Here is a 20,452-nt window from a genome sequence, read left to right as displayed (position 1 = left end):
CATATATTGTTGTCTGAAAAAATCATAGAAATCGGTGGTATATATAGTATATATATCATACAAGCGGTTTTTCAGATAAGAAACATTGCGCAATTTCTGCCCCATTTTAACAGCTAGAAGCTTCAAATTTGACCAAATGCTTACGTATAATAGCATATATTGTTGTCTGAAAAAATCATAGAGATCGGTGGTATATATAGTATATATCTCATACAACCGATTGTTCAGATAAGAAACTTTTCGCAATTTCTGCCCCACTTTAACAGCTAGAAGCTTCAAATTTCACCAAATACTTACCTATAATAGCATATGTTGTTGTCTGAAAAAATCATAGAGATCTGTGGTACATACATATAGTATATATCTCATACAACCGATTGTTCAGATAATAAATTTTTCGCAATTTATGCCCCATTTTAATAGCTAGAAGCTTCAAATTTCACCAAATACTTACGTATAATAGCATATATTGTTGTCTGAAAAAATCATAGTGATCGGTGGTATATATAGTATATATCTCATACAACCGATTGTTCAGATAAGAAACTTTTCGCAATTTCTGCCCCATTTTAACAGCTAGAAGCTTCAAATTTCACCTAATACTTACGTATAATAGCATATATTGTTTTCTGAAAAAATCATAGAGATCGGTGGTATATATAATATATATCTCATACAACCGATTGTTCAGATAATAAACTTTTCGCAATTTCTGCCCCATTTTAACAGCTAGAAGCTTCAAATTGCACCAAATACTTACGTATAATAGCATATATTGTTGTCTGAAAAAATCATAGAGATCGGTGGTATATATAGTATATATCTCATACAACCGATTGTTTAGATAAGCAACTTTTCGCAATTTCTGCCCCATTTTAACAGCTAGAAGCTTCAAATTTCACCAAATACTTACGTATAATAGCATATATTGTTGTCTGAAAAAATCATAGAGATCGGTGGTATATATATTATATACCCCATATAAACTGTCATTTTTTACGGCTAGAAGCTTCCAATTTCGTCAAATTTCATCAAATACTTACGATTACGTCATATACTGTTGAAATACGTGATTCGTAGTCATAGTTTTTACGTGCAGACCACAAAAAATGTGAAACTTTGCATCCTCACACAAAGTACCTACCTATTTTTTTATTTTATATTTATCTTAAAAATCGTTTAGGTATGTACATCTATCTGTTCACTCTATATTTCTTATCTTATACATCCGATTATTTGGAGATTACGAAGGGGATACGATTATTGTTCAGCCCCATTCATGACAGGTATGAAGTCTTCGGCACAGTCCCGTCCTTACCTGTTTTTCTAAATTATGCAAAGTGAGCATTTACATTTTTTATATAATTTTTCTTATAGTGCTTCGTTCTAATAACTTTGTGAATTGGGTGATGCAAAGTCCGTGTTAAGCTGGCATTGAAAGCGCCTGTTTTTTTTTTTTTTTAAGATTAATTTTAAACGGGTAGAAACAGTTACATTTCGCAATTGGATTCTTATAACTGGAAGTGATGCGTATCCGTTGATACCCCCTTCGACCATATCCGTCCAATTTCGACATGAACAATAAATGGAGACTGTCTATCTCAAATGAGTAGAAAATATAGCACCGCGCCCGACGCCGCCGCCGCCGCGCCGATATTTTTGACGACTATCGGCGACATATATCTCTAATTTACACAGAAGAGAAAATATAATAAGGAGCAACCACTTAGTTACGGAGCTTATAATGTAGGATATTAACTACAAAATTTCAGCCATATGGGCTAAACCGTCAACGAGATATTGGCATATAAAAAATATATATAAAGTTAGATGGCAACCCTTAGTGGCAACCATCTCTTGAAATAACTTTTTTTAATATATACAGATATTGGCCTTTTCCGTCTACTTTTCTCGTTTTAAACAGGTGGCAACCCTGTGCACGAATCTCAATACGCCTTAGTTTTAAAAGAACCAGCCTAGAATGTAATTGGTTACGTACAAACAAACTTTGATTTAGATGAATCCCGTCATTAGGAGGAATGTAGGATTGGAAATCTTACTTGAGAGTTCTTTTGTTAAAACATGACGTGGTGGTGTGGTGACATACATAAGATCGATTCGCCTATGACCATTCATATGTCGTTAGGTCAATTGGTCTCAAAAGCGCTTCCATTTTCATTTTTTTTCTATATCAGAGAAGCCCTTTCCGAAACAGTTCTTAGTCCAAATTAAAGAAAAAACACGCCAGATCTTTTGTTCCATATTTTTCTTGGAATATTTGAATAAGTTCTTCATATTTCAAAGACGTACATGTTGTTTTTAATTAGATTTTTTGCTAAAATCAAAATAAAATATAGGAAATTGAGTGCCGAAAAACATTTCTGCGGAACTCATTAATGTTCCTATTCGAATGCTGTACTAATTGCTCTATTCATTTGAATAAACAATTATAAAGCGAAAGTAATAAAAACTAACAATAACCCTGAAGGGAAGTCAGCATCTAGTGATAAAAATGTCTTGTTCCAAACTAGACCTAAAGACCAAATAAGTACAAGTTCGTTGGTAGGTAGATTTCCTCCAGTTATAAAATCGACACTTTGAGTTTTTATATATTTAATTATTCACATATATTTGAGAAACAGGCCGCCAACAATAAAAAAAAAAAATTGCGACCAGCTTTCAGGAGCTTCGACTATGAGTATGCCATTTTTCCCACACTTTCTTAACAGTTCGGAACTATCGAAAACGGGGATAATATCGCACTGTATGCAACATGTAAATTTTCTTATACTGTATCATATATGTATTGGTATATCGTAATAGTTTTGTGTTGTATTTGTAATAATATGTGAAAGATGAACAGACGTTTAAATCCATAACAAATTAACGTCTGATTAATACTTCAGGCGATATCTTAATTATGTCAGCCCACATAAGTTGTAGGTGTTGCTGCTCCAAATTTAGTGCACTACTCCCAACACTGGTTTTGTAACAGTATACTATGGAATATTAGCAGCTTGGAAACGGATAAAACTAATTACGTGTACCTATTGTACTTTTCGTTAAAAACACATTTATTTATACACGTGTCAACTTAATAACACAATTAAACTTTGCAAATACATGTGGGCAAGTCCATGATAACGGACCCGGCATTCACAAGCATTTCAACCTACATAAAAGAGAACATGAGCAGCGAATTGAGCGGATATTACAATATTTGAAGCAAAAATTGTGGGTACCTCTAAAATGGAAGTACATATAAATGACTATATATAATGAGGTTCCAATGCGACAAGAAATAAAAGTAATTTTTTAATGCTTATATTGTTGTCTGAAAAAATCATAGAGATCGGTGGTATATATAGTATATATCTCATACAACCGATTGTTCAGATAAGAAACTTTTCGCAATTTCTGCCCCACTTTAACAGCTAGAAGCTTCAAATTTCACCAAATACTTACCTATAATAGCATATGTTGTTGTCTGAAAAAATCATAGAGATCTGTGGTACATATAGTATATATCTCATACAACCGATTGTTCAGATAATAAATTTTTCGCAATTTATGCCCCATTTTAACAGCTAGAAGCTTCAAATTTCACCAAATACTTACGTATAATAGCATATATTGTTGTCTGAAAAAATCATAGAGATCGGTGGTATATATAGTATATATCTCATACAACCGATTGTTGAGATAAGAAACTTTTCGCAATTTCTGCCCCATTTTAACAGCTAGAAGCTTCAAATTTCACCAAATACTTACGTATAATAGCATATATTGTTGTCTGAAAAAATCATAGAGATCGGTGGTATATATAGTATATATCTCATACAACCGATTGTTCAGATAAGAAACTTATCGCAATTTCTGCCCCATTTTAACAGCTAGAAGCTTCAAATTTCACCAAATGCTTACGTATAATAGCATATATTGTTGTCTGAAAAAATCATAGAGATCGGTGGTATATATAGTATATATCTCATACAAGCGGTTTTTCAGATAATAAACTTTTCGCAATTTCTGCCCCATTTTAACAGCTAGAAGCTTAAATTTTCACCAAATGGTTACGTATAATAGCGTATATTGTTGTCTGAAAAAATCATAGAGATCGGTGGTATACATAGTATATATCTCATGCAACCGATTGTTCAGATAAGAAACTTTTCGCAATTTCTGCCCCATTTTAACAGCTAGAAGCTTCAAATTTCACCAAATGCTTACGTATAATAGCATATATTGGTGTCTGAAAAAATCATAGAGATCTGTGGTATATATAGTATATATCTCATACAACCGATTGTTCAGATAAGAAACTTTTCGCAATTTCTGCCGCATTTTAACAGCTAGAAGCTTCAAATTTCACCAAATACTTACGTATAATAGCATATATAGTTGTCTGAAAAAATCATAGATATCGGTGGTATATATATTATATATCTCATACAAGCGGTTTTTCAGATAAGAAACTTTGCGCAATTTCTGCCCCATTTTAACAGCTAGAAGCTTCAAATTACACCAAATGCTTACGTATAATAGCATATATTGTTGTCTGAAAAAATCATAGAGATCGGTGGTATATATAGTATATATCTCATACAAGCGGTTTTTCAGATAAGAAACATTGCGCAATTTCTGCCCCATTTTAACAGCTAGAAGCTTCAAATTTGACCAAATGCTTGCGTATAATAGCATATATTGTTGTCTGAAAAAATCATAGAGATCGGTGGTATATATAGTATATATCTCATACAACCGATTGTTCAGATAAGAAACTTCTCGCAATTTCTACCCCATTTTAACAGCTAGAAGCTTCAAATTTCACCAAATACTTACGTATAATAGCATATATTGTTGTCTGAAAAAATCATAGAGATCGGTGGTACATATAGTATATATCTCCTACAACCGATTGTTCAGATAATAAACTTTTCGCAATTTCTGCCCCATTTTAACAGCTAGAAGCTTCAAATTCCACCAAATACTTACGTATAATAGCATATATTGTTGTCTGAAAAAATCATAGAGATCGGTGGTATATATAGTATATATCTCATACAACCGATTGTTCAGATAAGAAACTTTGCGCAATTTCTGCCCCATTTTAACAGCTAGAAGCTTCAAATTTCACCAAATGCTTACATATAATAGCATATATTGTTGTCTGAAAAAATCATAGAGATCGGTGGTATATATAGTATATATCTCATACAACCGATTGTTCAGATAAGAAACTTTTCGCAATTTCTGCCCCATTTTAACAGCTGGAAGCTTCAAATTTCACCTAATACTTACGTATAATAGCATATATTGTTTTCTGAAAAAATCATAGAGATCGGTGGTATATATAATATATATCTCATACAACCGATTGTTCAGATAATAAACTTTTCGCAATTTCTGCCCCATTTTAACAGCTAGAAGCTTCAAATTGCACCAAATACTTACGTATAATAGCATATATTGTTGTCTGAAAAAATCATAGAGATCGGTGGTATATATAGTATATATCTCATACAACCGATTGTTTAGATAAGCAACTTTTCGCAATTTCTGCCCCATTTTAACAGCTAGAAGCTTCAAATTTCACCAAATACTTACGTATAATAGCATATATTGTTGTCTGAAAAAATCATAGAGATCGGTGGTATATATATTATATACCACATATAAACTGTAATTTTTTACGGCTAGAAGCTTCCAATTTCGTCAAATTTCATCAAATACTTACGATTACGTCATATACTGTTGAAATACGTGATTCGTAGTCATAGTTTTTACGTGCAGACCACAAAAAATGTGAAACTTTGCATCCTCACACAAAGTACCTACCTATTTTTATACTCAGTTGAGCAGAGCTCACAGAGTATATTAAGTTTGATTGGATAACGGTTGGTTGTACATATATAAAGGAATCGAGATAGATATAGACTTCCATATATCAAAATAATCAGGATCGAAAAAAAATTTGATTGAGCCATGTCCGTCCGTCCGTCCGTCCGTCCGTCCGTCCGTCCGTCCGTCCGTCCGTCCGTCCGTCCGTTAACACGATAACTTGAGTAAATTTTGAGGTATCTTGATGAAATTTGGTATGTAGGTTCCTGAGCACTCATCTCAGATCGCTATTTAAAATGAACGATATCGGACTATAACCACGCCCACTTTTTCGATATCGAAAATTTCGAAAAACCGAAAAAATTCGATAATTCATTGCCAAATGCGGTTAAAGCGATGAAACTTGGTAGATAGGTTGACGTTATGACGCAGAATAGAAAATTAGTAAGATTTTGGACAATGGGCGTGGCACCGCCCACTTTTACAAGAAGGTAATTTAAAAGTTTTGCAAGCTGTAATTTGGCAGTCGTTGAAGATATCATGATGAAATTTGGCAGGAACGTTACTACCATTACTATATATGTGCTAAATAAAAATTAGCAAAATTGGATGAAGAACACGCCCACTTTTTAAAAAAATTTTTTTTTAAATTCAAATTTTAACAAAAAATTTAATATCTTTACCGTATATAAGTAAATTAAGTCAAAATTCAACTCCAGTAATGATATGATGCAACAAAATACAAAAATAAAAGAAAATTTCAAAATGGGCGTGGCTCCGCCCATTTTCATTTAGTGTGTCTAGAATTTTTTTAATGCCATAAGTCGAACAAAAATTTACCAATCCTTTTGAAATTTGGTAGGAGAATAGATTCTATGACGTTAACTGTTCTCTGTGAAAATGGTCGAAATCGGTGGAAGCCACGCCCAGTTTTTATACACAGTCCACCGTCTGTCCTTCCGCTCGGCCGTTAACACAATAACTTGAGCAAAAACCGATATATCTTTACTAAACTTAGCCCACGTACTTACCTGAACTCACTTTATCTTGGTATAAAAAATGGCCGAAATCCGACCATAACCACGCCCACTTTATCGATATCGAAAATTACGAAAAATTAAAAAAATGCCATAATTCTATACCAAATACGAAAAAAGGGATGAAACATGGTAACTGGATTGGTTTATTGACGCAAAATATAACTTTGGAAAAAACTTTGTAAAATGGGTGTGACACCTACCATATTAAGTAGAAGAAAATGAAAAAGTTCTACAAGGCGAAATCAACAGGCTTTGGAATCTTGGCAGGAATACTGTTAGTGTTATTCAATATATAAATAAATTAGCAGTACCCGACAGATGATTTTCTGGATCACCTGATCCACATTTGGTCGATATCGCGAGAACGCCTTCACATATACATCTAAGGGCCACTCGCTTTTAAACCCTCATTAATACCTTTAATTTGATATCCATATCGTACAAACACATTCTAGAGTCAACCCTGGCCCACCCTAATGGCGATATCTCGAAAAGGCGTGCACCTATAGACCTAATGCCCACTCCCTCTTAAAATGCTCAGTAACACCTTTCGTTTGATACCCATATCGTAAAAACATTCTAGAGTCACCCCTGGCCCACCCTAATGGCGATATATCGAAAAGGCTTCCACCTATAGACCTAATGCCCATTCTCGAAAGGGCGTCCACCTATAGACCTAATGTCCACTCCCTCTTAAAATGCTCAGTAACACCTTTCCTTTGATACCCATATCGTACAAACATTCTAGAGTCACCCCTGGCCCACCCTAATGGCGATATCTCGAAAAGGCGTCCACCTATAGACCTAATGCCCACTCCCTCTTAAAATGCTCAGTAACACCTTTCGTTTGATACCCATATCGTACAAACATTCTAGAGTCACCCCTGGCCCACCCTAATGGCGATATATCGAAAAGGCGTCCACCTATAGACCTAATGCCCATTCCCTCTTAAAATGCTCAGTAACACCTTTCGTTTGATACCCATATCGTACAAACATTCTAGAGTCACCCCTGGCCCACCCTAATGGCGATATATCGAAAAGGCTTCCACCTATAGACCTAATGCCCATTCCCTCTTAAAATGCTCAGTAACACCTTTCGTCTGATACCCATATCGTACAAACATTCTAGAGTCACCCTTGGTCAACCTTTATGGCGATATCTCGAAAAGGCTTATACCTATAGAACTGAGGATTACTCCCTTTTAAAATACTCATTACCACCTTTCATTTGATACCCATATCGTACAAACACATTCTAGAGTCACCCTGGCCCACCCTAATGGCGATATCTCGAAAAGGCGCCCACCTATAGACCTAGTGCCCACTCCCTCTTAAAATGCTCAGTAACACCTTTCGTTTGATACCCATATCGTACAAACATTCTAGAGTCACCCTTGGTCCACCTTTATGGCGATATCTCGAAAAGGCGTCCACCTATAGAACTAAGGATTACTCCCTTTTAAAATACTCATTACCACCTTTCATTTGATACCCAAATCGTACAAACACATTCCAGAGTCACCCCTGGCTCACCCTAATGGCGATATCTCGAAAAGGCGTCCACCTATGGACCTAATGCCCACTCCCTCTTAAAATGCTCAGTAACACCTTTCGTTTGATACCCATATCGTACAAACACATTCTAGAGTCACCCCTGGCCCACCCTAATGGCGACATTTCGAAAAGGCGTCCACCTATAGACCTAATGCCCACTCCCTCTTAAAACGCTCAGTAACACCTTTCATTTTATTCCCATATCGTACAACTAGAGACACCCCTGGTGCACCTTTATGGCGATATCTCGAAACGGCGTCCACCTAGGGAACTAAGGATCACTCCTTTTCAAAATACTCATTAACAGCTTTCATTTGATACCCATATCGTACAAACATATTCTAGAGTCACCCCTGGTCCACCTTTATGGGGATTTCTCGAAAAGGCGTTCACCTATAGAACTAAAGCCCATTCCCTTTTAAAATACTCATTATCACCTTTCATTTGATACCCATATCGTACAAACACATTCTAGAGTCAGCCCTGGTCCACCTTTATGGCGATATCCCTAAATGGCGTCCATCCATAGAACTATGGCCTACTCTCTCTTAAAATACTCTTTAATACCTTCCATTTGATACACATTTCATACAACCACATTCCAGGGTTACCCTAGGTTCATTTTCCTACATGGTGATTTTCCTTATTTTGTCTCCATAGCTCTCAACTGAGTATGTAATGTTCGGTTACACCCGAACTTAGCCTTCCTTACTTGTTTTATTTTATATTTATCTTAAAAATCGTTTAGGTATGTACATCTATCTGTTCACTCTATATTTCTTATCTTATACATCCGATTATTTGGAGATTACGAAGGGGATACGATTATTGTTCAGCCCCATTCATGACAGGTATGAAGTCTTCGGCACAGTCCCGTCCTTACCTGTTTTTCTAAATTATGCAAAGTGAGCATTTACATTTTTTATATAATTTTTCTTATAGTGCTTCGTTCTAATAACTTTGTGAATTGGGTGATGCAAAGTCCGTGTTAAGCTGGCATTGAAAGCGCCTGTTTTTTTTTTTTTTAAGATTAATTTTAAACGGGTAGAAACAGTTACATTTCGCAATTGGATTCTTATAACTGGAAGTGATGCGTATCCGTTGATACCCCCTTCGACCATATCCGTCCAATTTCGACATGAACAATAAATGGAGACTGTCTATCTCAAATGAGTAGAAAATATAGCACCGCGCCCGACGCCGCCGCCGCCGCGCCGATATTTTTGACGACTATTGGCGACAAATATCTCTAATTTACACAGAAGAGAAAATATAATAAGGAGCAACCACTTAGTTACGGAGCTTATAATGTAGGATATTAACTACAAAATTTCAGCCATATGGGCTAAACCGTCAACGAGATATTGGCATATAAAAAATATATATAAAGTTAGATGGCAACCCTTAGTGGCAACCATCTCTTGAAATAACTTTTTTTAATATATACAGATATTGGCCTTTTCCGTCTACTTTTCTCGTTTTAAACAGGTGGCAACCCTGTGCACGAATCTCAATACGCCTTAGTTTTAAAAGAACCAGCCTAGAATGTAATTGGTTACGTACAAACAAACTTTGATTTAGATGAATCCCGTCATTAGGAGGAATGTAGGATTGGAAATCTTACTTGAGAGTTCTTTTGTTAAAACACGACGTGGTGGTGTGGTGACATACATAAGATCGATTCGCCTATGACCATTCATATGTCGTTAGGTCAATTGGTCTCAAAAGCGCTTCCATTTTCATTTTTTTTCTATATCAGAGAAGCCCTATCCGAAACAGTTCTTAGTCCAAATTAAAGAAAAAACACGCCAGATCTTTTGTTCCATATTTTTCTTGGAATATTTGAATAAGTTCTTCATATTTCAAAGACGTACATGTTGTTTTTAATTAGATTTTTTGCTAAAATCAAAATAAAATATAGGAAATTGAGTGCCGAAAAACATTTCTGCGGAACTCATTAATGTTCCTATTCGAATGTTGCACTAATTGCTCTATTCATTTGAATAAACAATTATAAAGCGGAAGTAATAAAAACTAACAATAACCCTGAAGGGAAGTCAGCATCTAGTGATAAAAATGTCTTGTTCCAAACTAGACCTAAAGACCAAATAAGTACAAGTTCGTTGGTAGGTAGATTTCCTCCAGTTATAAAATCGACACTTTGAGTTTTTATATATTTAATTATTCACATATATTTGAGAAACAGGCCGCCAACAATAAAAAAAAAAATTGCGACCAGCTTTCAGGAGCTTCGACTATGAGTATGCCATTTTTCCCACACTTTCTTAACAGTTCGGAACTATCGAAAACGGGGATAATATCGCACTGTATGCAACATGTAAATTTTCTTATACTGTGTCATATATGTATTGGTATATCGTAATAGTTTTGTGTTGTATATGTAATAATATGTGAAAGATGAACAGACGGTTAAATCCATAACAAATTAACGTCTGATTAATACTTCAGGCGATATCTTAATTATGTCAGCCCACTTAAGTTGTAGGTGTTGCTGCTCCAAATTTAGTGCACTACTCCCAACACTGGTTTTGTAACAGTATACTATGGAATATTAGCAGCTTGGAAACGGATAAAACTAATTACGTGTACCTATTGTACTTTTCGTTAAAAACACATTTATTTATACACGTATCAACTTAATAACACAATTAAGCTTTGCAAATACATGTGGGCAAGTCCATGATAACGGACCCGGCATTCACAAGCATTTCAACCTACATAAAAGAGAACATGAGCAGCGAATTGAGCGGATATTACAATATTTGAAGCAAAAATTGTGGGTACCTCTAAAATGGAAGTACATATAAATGACTATATATAATGAGGTTCCAATGCGACAAGAAATAAAAGTAATTTTTTAATGCTTGTGGAAGTATGCAACACTTAGCGAAGCTAAGGGCAAATTTTGCATTCGTTAAACGAGAGACAAAAGTTGAAATAAAGACCCAATGCCCGTAGATTTTCGAAATCTGAAATATATTTTTAAAACGCTGTATATATAAGCTCATGTACGGTGACGGACGCGACAATTTTTTCTCAATGGATAACACTATGTGACATTGAAAATATATTCCTTGCGAGACATCACGGTTTAGGTCTAGTAAACAAAACCTGTATACCTGGAATTTCAAATACGCCCTCAAAGTCCGGGCTAAGGGCCAAAACTCCAATTTCATAAATTTCCCTCTGTTTTTTCTTCGAAAAATTTTAGTTACGTCCTTGTATTTCTAACGATTTACAAATGTTAGTTTTATAGAAGAAATAGAACAAAAGTACAAAGTAAATCAAAACTTTAAAGAGGCCATATAAAATTTTGCGTTCAAAAACTTAGAATATAATAAATCCATTGAAATTTGGATAAGATATTCCCATTTAACCATTTCTAGGCGACAAATATATATATATATATATATTTTTTTTTTTTTGTGAGCAAATAAGATTCAGAAGAAAAATGCAAGCTAGTTTGTATTGCTTTTTTTTGTGTCTTCATATGAAATTGTTGAATACGCCAATAAAGCCTACATTAATCTTTAAAACACATGTCTTCTTGAAATCAGAACTGACTTTAGATTTCCCTGAGATAATCCTTTGTATATATAAATTAAAAAGAAATACAACAATTTACACTTTCGTCATAAGAATCAATCAATCCAAGTATCAATTAACAGTTTATACACTGCTAAAAGCGCAAAATCCCCTCTTTCTGGCAACATATGCAATGTGGAGCAAAAGTGAACACTTAAGCCCCGTAGTCTTAAGTTTTGGTTAAAATTCATACTTTATTTGGAATTTTCTAAACACATATCAACATAAAAAAACATAAGTATTATGTAAAACTGTGTTCAGTTTTGCACAATAGCATCTTGGTGGGAAGTTTGCTTTAACTAGTATTTTGTGAAGTCTTCTTTGCTCTTTAAAATAGCCTCCATACTACTTGGCATACTTTCATTACATTTTGGCAAGCATCTCGTTGACACAGGTCTTTAATGGTGTTTTCTATTGAATTGAGATCTGGGCTTTGAGCTGGCCACACCTTCGTAGAAAATGTCACTGTATTGAGTCAATTGCCTACCAGTTTTGATGAGTGATTGGGGTCGTTGTCTTGTTGAAAGACAATTTCCTCATCGTTAAAATCCAATTGACCAATCGCAGCTGCTAAATTTTCATACAGTATGCCAAGCTACATTTCTTTATTCATTATACCTTCCACTAAGTTCAACGCACCAACACCAAATGTCAAGAAATACCGCCAAACAATTATCGACCCTCCACCATGCTTCACGATCTCGACCATCGCTCTTCCTGTTTTCGACCAAAAATATTGGATGCCATCTGCATTGAATCCATTTTTCTTGCATTCATTTCACCAGGTTTCCAGTCATTAATGATCCAATTTTGCTGTTAACCCCTTCAAGCTTTTCCGTTTTTTGCTGAAAGCTTTGGCTTCTTGGGCTTTTTTGCACGAAAACAGCCAACTCCTTTAAGCGCACGCCGGACAGTCCACACACTAGCTTCACAATTAATACCTTGTGCTGCCCCTTTTGGTGTTTTTGCTTCCCCGGTCATTAAGGAACGTACCATAACCATAAGCCCCGCTTCGCTACTCTTTATCTTCTTTGGTCGGCCATTTTTGTAATGTTGAGTGGACATATTTTTGAATTTCTTCACTTTCGCCTCTTGTGTTTGAGAAAGTTTGAGGTGTTTTGCAACTTCCCGCGTAGACTCACCCCGCTGAAGCAGCTTTTCTGCCTCCGCGATCATTTTGTTGTTACGCGGCTTTATATTGTAAATAAATGTTTATATTTCCACATATCTCAGAGAATTAAGACAAACTGATCATAGCTGGAATAGCAACCAAGTCAACCACTTATCTCAGTAAAGTACCGAATAACGGTATTAAACCACGCGCTTACTTTATTCAAGTGCAAAAAAATTTCAATTCTTACATAAAGGATAATTTTGTTAACTGCATTTGTTGTAGTTTTTGTTTATTAATTTATGTTTGCTCCAAAAATAATGGCAATGCTAATAACCTGGTTGATTTCTATCAATTTATAACAACACGTGCTGTGCATGACATAACCTTCAAAATTGATTCTTAAGTGTTCACTTTTGCTACAGAGTGTAAGTTTTGTTCGTTGCATAAACAGAAATAAAGTTAGAGGTCAATATAGGGAACATCTAATGGATGAGAGGTAATGGACTTAACAAATTTTAGACACCAATAAAAAAATATTATCATCCGAACCTTCTGAAAATTTTCAATAAACAGATCTATTTAATTTCAAGATCACGTTTGTTTATTGGGAAAATAATAAGGACAAGGGTAGGATCAATTTAAAAAACCTCCGTTTTCCAAAGTCTGGGTCTAAAAGCGCAACAACATAAAACAAGGGCGTCATATTTTGTTAGTAAAACATCCAAATTCACAAAACCGATGAAGCGTTTCTTTGAAAACATGTTTCTCTGTACAGGATGAGGGGAAAGAATAAACTATTTGATTTCCACATCATACACATATTTGACTTTTAATTCCAAATGATAGAAATAAAGTCTGACCAGTTTTGATTTTCTATTCGTTATGGACGTTATTTGGGATTTGCCCATACATATATGAACAAACAATTGGAAGGAAATTTCCGTTTGAAAAAGTATAGCAACATGTTTTGTCATTTTTCATTTTGCTAGAATATCAACTAAACTTTATAGTTTGTTATTTTGCTAGAACAACATGTATTTGTTCAGTTAATTAAAATAAACAAAAAACAAGTGAAGGGAGTCTAAGTTTGGGTGTAACCAAATATTATATACTCAGCGTGAGTTTGAATTGTACAATGCATTTCAGATAAATTACTTTATAGAATTTTGTTACGAGGGATTTTTTTTTTGAAGATCTAGAAATGGTTTGTAATGCTTTGTCGGAATAGGGGCGTGGCACCGCCCATTAAAAAAATGTTTACTAATTTCCTCTTACAATAAAACTTGGTGAGTGAAACATCATTGGTACAAAACTATTTTTCGCTAAGATATAGGTAATTATTCTAGTCAACGACCATTTTAAACATCTTTTATATAAAAGTGGGCGTGGTCTTTAACCAATCCCGTCCATTTTTCCTTATCTTATTACGATCCGTTAATTTGACTTCGATTTATATCTCCCGAAACATAGAAAATTGCTTGGTCATAAAAGGGGCGGTGTCACGTCTATTTAAAAAAAAAATTTGAAGTGTTTCTTTTTGTTGTTATAAATCCACTTACAAAATTAAACACCATTGATATAAAGCTCTTTTTTGCAAATATATGACTTATTTTATTCATCCACGGCCCTTTTAAAAGTCTTTTATATAAAAGTGGGCGTGGTCCTTCAACGTTTTTTTAATTTTTCCTCGAACCATTCTTTATAGTAAAGGCAACCTCTCTGTCGAATTTTATTATGATAGGTTCAACGGTTTTTGATTTATGATTAATAATATTTGCAAAATTGATTTTATCACAAGTGGGCGGCGCCACGCCCATATACATTTTTTTTTTGTTAATTTTTATCAAGAGTCTCAATATCAGTCCACACATCAAATTTCAACATTCTATATTAATAATTTACTAAATAATCAGGTTTTATGTATTTGCTAAAATGTTATATATGTGAAAAAATGCGTGTGGTTACCATCCGATTTCCCTCATTTTTAATAGCGATGGGAGATGAGCGCCAAGGAACCCATATACCAAATTTCAATATTTTGTTCTCAATATTTAATCAATTTATCGTCTGCACCGACAGACGGACGGACAGATGGACCGACGGATGGGCGGACGGCTAAATGAATTCCTCTTTTCATCCAAAGTATTTTGATATGTTGAAGTCTATATTTATTTCGATTATTTTATGCCGTTACGATCAACCGTTATGTTACCAAAGTTAATACACTCTGTGCGCAAAGCACGCTGAGTATAACAAGATTAACCCTGAAGAGCTTTAACTTAAATTTAGATGTATTTTTCTTATTTCAAATTCCTGGAATCTTATTTTTATTTACACGACCCAATTAGGAATAAATAGCGCCCGTAAAATTAATCTCGATGCACTTTATACTTAAAAACTGGTAGAACAAGTCTTAAACTAAAATGAATCTAAGAAATTTCTCCGCGCTGCTGTTTGTCCTGTTTTGCTGCGTTAGGACACATACGAATGCGCAATTGCGCATTATAGGTGGCGAATATATAGAAATAGAGAGAAGACCACATGCTGTTGCAATATTCGTTAAAAATAACATCTATAATTGCGCTGGTTCCATAGTCAATTTTAAATCGGTGCTTACAGCTGCACATTGCGTAATAAATAGAAATAAGCGGAAGCTCGTCGTTCTAGCTGGTGTAACCGATTTAAGCGCAATAAACACAGGAATAGGGCAACAACGCAAGGTGGTGGATACACATATTGATTGTGATTATAATCAAGAAACACAATTTATGGATATAGCTGTTGTTATAGTGGATACGCCTTTTGAAGAGAATCGTGCAGTAAAAATAATACCACTTTGCCATGTTCCACTAGAACTGGGTTCACGGATGCAAATTAGTGGATGGGGTTCACTACATATAAACAGTAAAACTACTTCTCCTCTTCTCAGAACTAGTTTCGTGAGAATAACAGACGCGCAACGATTTAGGGAACCAAAAACGAATAAACCATTACCGGAATATTATGCAGAAACAATAATGTTTGCTGGACGTTGTGGACAAGATATGAGTTTTGGAGATTCTGGAGCAGGAGGCGTTCTGAATGTACAACTTTGTGCGGTAGCACAAGGTGCTTATAGCCACTCCAATTTTCCGGGTTTATATACAAATGTATCAAATCCAAGAGTTCGAGAATTTATAACAAGGTGGATGTGACTGAAGGGTGTGATTATAAACTGACTGTTTATTGGAATATCACCCTAACTCGACTGAGTGCCGAATTTTGCAACATTTTGAGATAGGGCGTTTTCGAAACAGCAATTGAGTTATAGTGATATTCCGCTCAGCAGTCGAAATGATTATATGTATTTTTTTCTTGTATGATGTACAAATAAATTGTTATAACTATGAGTAAATAAATATTTTTTATTGTGTGCTATGAAAGTGTGACGCATGTGAATGAATTAAGTTGTGAGTCCAAACTTTGATAACAACTTTATAGTTCCCTCGTGTATGAATAGATCATTTAAGGCCCTGGCAAACTCCGTGTAAAACAGTTGATCCAAAGAATTTTATGGAAGTCAATCTAATCGGTTATTGAAGTCATTGAATAACGCCTTAGTCATAACGATACCATAGCCCCAATTTTGTGGGAAAACAACACCAGCTGTTTGTCTTTCCTTTCAAAAACGGTCGTTATTTTCTTTTGGTACATAAAGTAAGGCCCGCTGGCATTACTTAAATTTTTTGGCGTCGATTTCGAGGGTATTATTTCCCTGCATCTGAAATACGAAGCTGATTAGAGGAAATGACAACGTTCTGGTCAACGGAACGGAATGGCTGTGACTTCAGAGTATCACATTGTCCACAACTAAGAATATGGCAACAGACCGTTGGCGTCAATGAGGTGACTGACGATTCGGAACAATACAGATGAGTATCTCGTATACCACCCTTACTCTCATTCTCCCTCTTGTTTTCTTGACTTTTCCGCCTTCCTTTTAACTTCCTATATTTTTCCTGCCCATTTCCTGTCATTTCCATTCTCAAATTTTTGTTGTTGCACTACTGACTTCACCTGCCTGGTTTTAATTTTTAAGTTATTATAAGAAGCCTTTGAAACAAAGTTCCCTTTTGTCGAGAATGGTATAATTCTAAGCAATTTAGCAAATCGTATTCTAACTTTCGTCGGGAATGACAGCAAACACATTATTGAGCACCATCAAAAGACCACCTATTGCAATTGCGTTAACACAATGAGCTGTTTCTAGCTAGGGCGTTGGTATGAGCGCACGAAATTTGTCAGCAGTACACAGCCTTAAGGCGGATTTTCATATGCATTCATTTGGGTCCCTTCAAAACGAATAAAACTACTAAGCGAAGCTACGCGATCAATGCCTTTATGTAAGTCTGCCTAGACGACACAGAGCATTTGGCCGTAGATAGATTATAAAGCACCAATTCGATCCAACTGGCGCCACCGTGGTGTTGAGGTAGCGCGGTCCACCTACCACATCAAAGATCGCCAGTTCAACTGTCGGTCAAAGCAACATCGAAACTTTGGAAAAAAGGTTTCTAAGCGACATAAATTATATAGGTCCCGTCCCGCCAATTCGTAGGAAACAAAAGAGCACGGCACAAATTGGAAGAGAAGCTGGGCCTAAAATCTCTTCGCAGGTTATCGCGCCTTGCATTTTAATACGGTTTTATTTAGCTTGACTTGACAGGCTAGATGGTTGGATGGCTGGCTGGCACGAATTTTGTATTTGAAATTTAAGTAACTTCCCGATAAGCTACAAGGTTGAAACTTGGAATATGGTTCAGAACTGCCAACCCCCTAATCCAGGGTATTATGCGGACCGTGCCTATTGGACGATTTGCAGCCAGGGGATAACTTCGGCTGTATTCGAACGGAGCCTTGCCGATACCGGGCCACCTCGGGAAGTATTATTGGCCTTACTACAGTAAGGGACGCCGCTGTGGCGGACGGTTCTTTCCCCGTATATAATACTGGACCGCTGAGCCCGCCTTGTCGGGCAGGTGGTCGTAAGACCAAGATGAACGACTCATTACCTGATTGTAAAAAGGACGATGTAAAGAGAAGGACTGAGTCACAATCCAAGGACGACAAATACGAATTAAGTGATGCCAAAGGGAGAACGCTAAGACTCCGGCTTTATCGGAGGCGCTAAAGGGAGTTAACGCTAAGACTCCGGCTTTCTCGGAGGTGCCAAAGGGAGATAACACTAAGACTCGTGCTTTTCCCGAGAAGATGAGTGATGTGGCAAAGCAGTCACTGACTGTGGCGCTGGTTGATCGTAGCAGTCCTTTCGGACAAATGACTACTGAAAGGTGGAGATCTGTGGAAAGGGAGCTTATTAGCTTAATGCTTAAGATGATGCGGGAACAACCAAGTAAGCCCCTTCCAACCTTTGATTGGGGGGGATGGTATAATGGTGTGAAGATGATAGCGTGCGACAACATCGCGAGCTTGCGGTGGCTGGAGGAAGTGGTTCCAAACCTCCAAAGGCAAGGCACGAACGCGCGGTTTGAGGTGGTGGATAAAGCGCAAATCCCCACGGTACCTAAAGTTAAGGTATGGATACCATGCGTGATGAAGTCGGGGGATACACTGCGACTTCTGCAGAATCAGAATCCGAACATACCGACACAGGATTGGAAGGTACTTACTGTATCTCGGCCTACCGAGGATGGTCAGTTCTGGAGAGAGTTGCTGGAGGGGGACAAACAGCCCAATGGTGCTGCGAGTCCTACAGATAAACCTCCAACACAGTAAAGTAGCGTGGAGCGAACTCCTCCTAACCCTAGAGGAGGGTTGGTTTGACGTGGCGCTGATCCAGGAGCCGTGGCTCTCATCGGGAGGAAAGGTTTCTGGACTTAGCGCGCGCGGGTTTGGCGTTTACTACGCGCAAATGGAAGGACGGGTGCGAGCTGTAGTAATGGTAAGGAAACAGCTGCATTCATATATGCTGCCTAGTTACACCACTGAGGATCTTGTAGCGGTAGCCGTTGAGCAAAAGAATAAGCAGGCATTTATACTGGCATCCTGCTATATGACCCATGCTGCGGAGGTTCCACCGATGGAGTGCAAAAGGCTAGTACAGGAGGAAGGGCGCAAAGGGCGGTTGGTCATTAGCGCAAATGCAAATGCGCACCACAATGCGTGGGGAGGAGCAGATACGAACGAGAGAGGCGAATCTCTGTTTTGTTACATCCTGCAAACCAATTTGCAGATAGCCAACAGGGGAAATGTCCCTACATACATTGGTCCAACATCCAGCAATATTCTGGATATAACATTGAGCTCCGAGCATGATATATTAAGATATGATTGGATGGTTCTTGATAGACCATCCTTCTCCGACCATGCGTATATCAGCTTCAGCATCCCCCTAAAGAGGGTAGAGAAGGGAGGAGCCTTTAGAAACCCTAGGTCAGTGAACTGGACTAAATTCAAGAAACATGTAGAAACAAAACTGGGACAACCCAAAGAGGTTGCTAATGTAGAGGAACTGGAGGAGTCGAATGAATTCCTAACAAGGACGCTTATGACTGCGTATAACAAAGCTTGCCCTCTAAGAAGATTCAGAGGAAAAGCAAAGCCGCCATGGTGGAGCAATGAGCTGAGTCTAAGAAGACAGGTAAAAGAAATGTTTAAGCTCGCAAAGACCGCGGAAAGCGAAGCATGTCGGGACGAGTACAGGGATCTACTGAGGATCTACAAGCGTGAAATTACCAGGGCGAAGAGAAACTCATGGAAAAGTTTCTGTACGGACATAGAGTGCTCCAGGGAAACAGCACGGTTGAAAAAAGTCCTAGCAAAGGGAAACATAGTCCAGGGACTAATAAAGAAAGAGAACGGGGAATGGTCACGTAATAGTGAGGAATCCCTTGAGGTGCTTCTCGATACATATTTCCCACCGGGAGACGGTTTAGAAGAGCCAGCAGACATCACTCACAATTCGATTACGGAGCTAGTGGTACCGGGCTTGGTGACCGATACCAAGATCGAGTGGGCAGTGAAGACGTTTCCTAAGTTTAAATCGCCGGGCCCAGATGGTATATTCCCGGCCATGCTACAAGTCTCAAGTAGGGCGGTCGTGGAATGGCTTAAAATAATATTCGATGGGTGCATAAGACTGAATAATGTACCGCACTCTTGGAGAACTGCTCGTGTAGCCTTTCTACCAAAGGCGGGGAAGATCGGTCACGTGTATCCCAAAGACTATAGACCCACAAGCTTAACATCATTTCTACTCAAAACCTTTGAGAGGCTGATAGATGTGTACATAAAG

Source organism: Eurosta solidaginis, chromosome 4, assembly GCF_040869045.1.
Source record: "Eurosta solidaginis isolate ZX-2024a chromosome 4, ASM4086904v1, whole genome shotgun sequence".
Taxonomy (NCBI): domain Eukaryota; kingdom Metazoa; phylum Arthropoda; class Insecta; order Diptera; family Tephritidae; genus Eurosta; species Eurosta solidaginis.
This window is presented reverse-complemented; position numbering follows the sequence as displayed.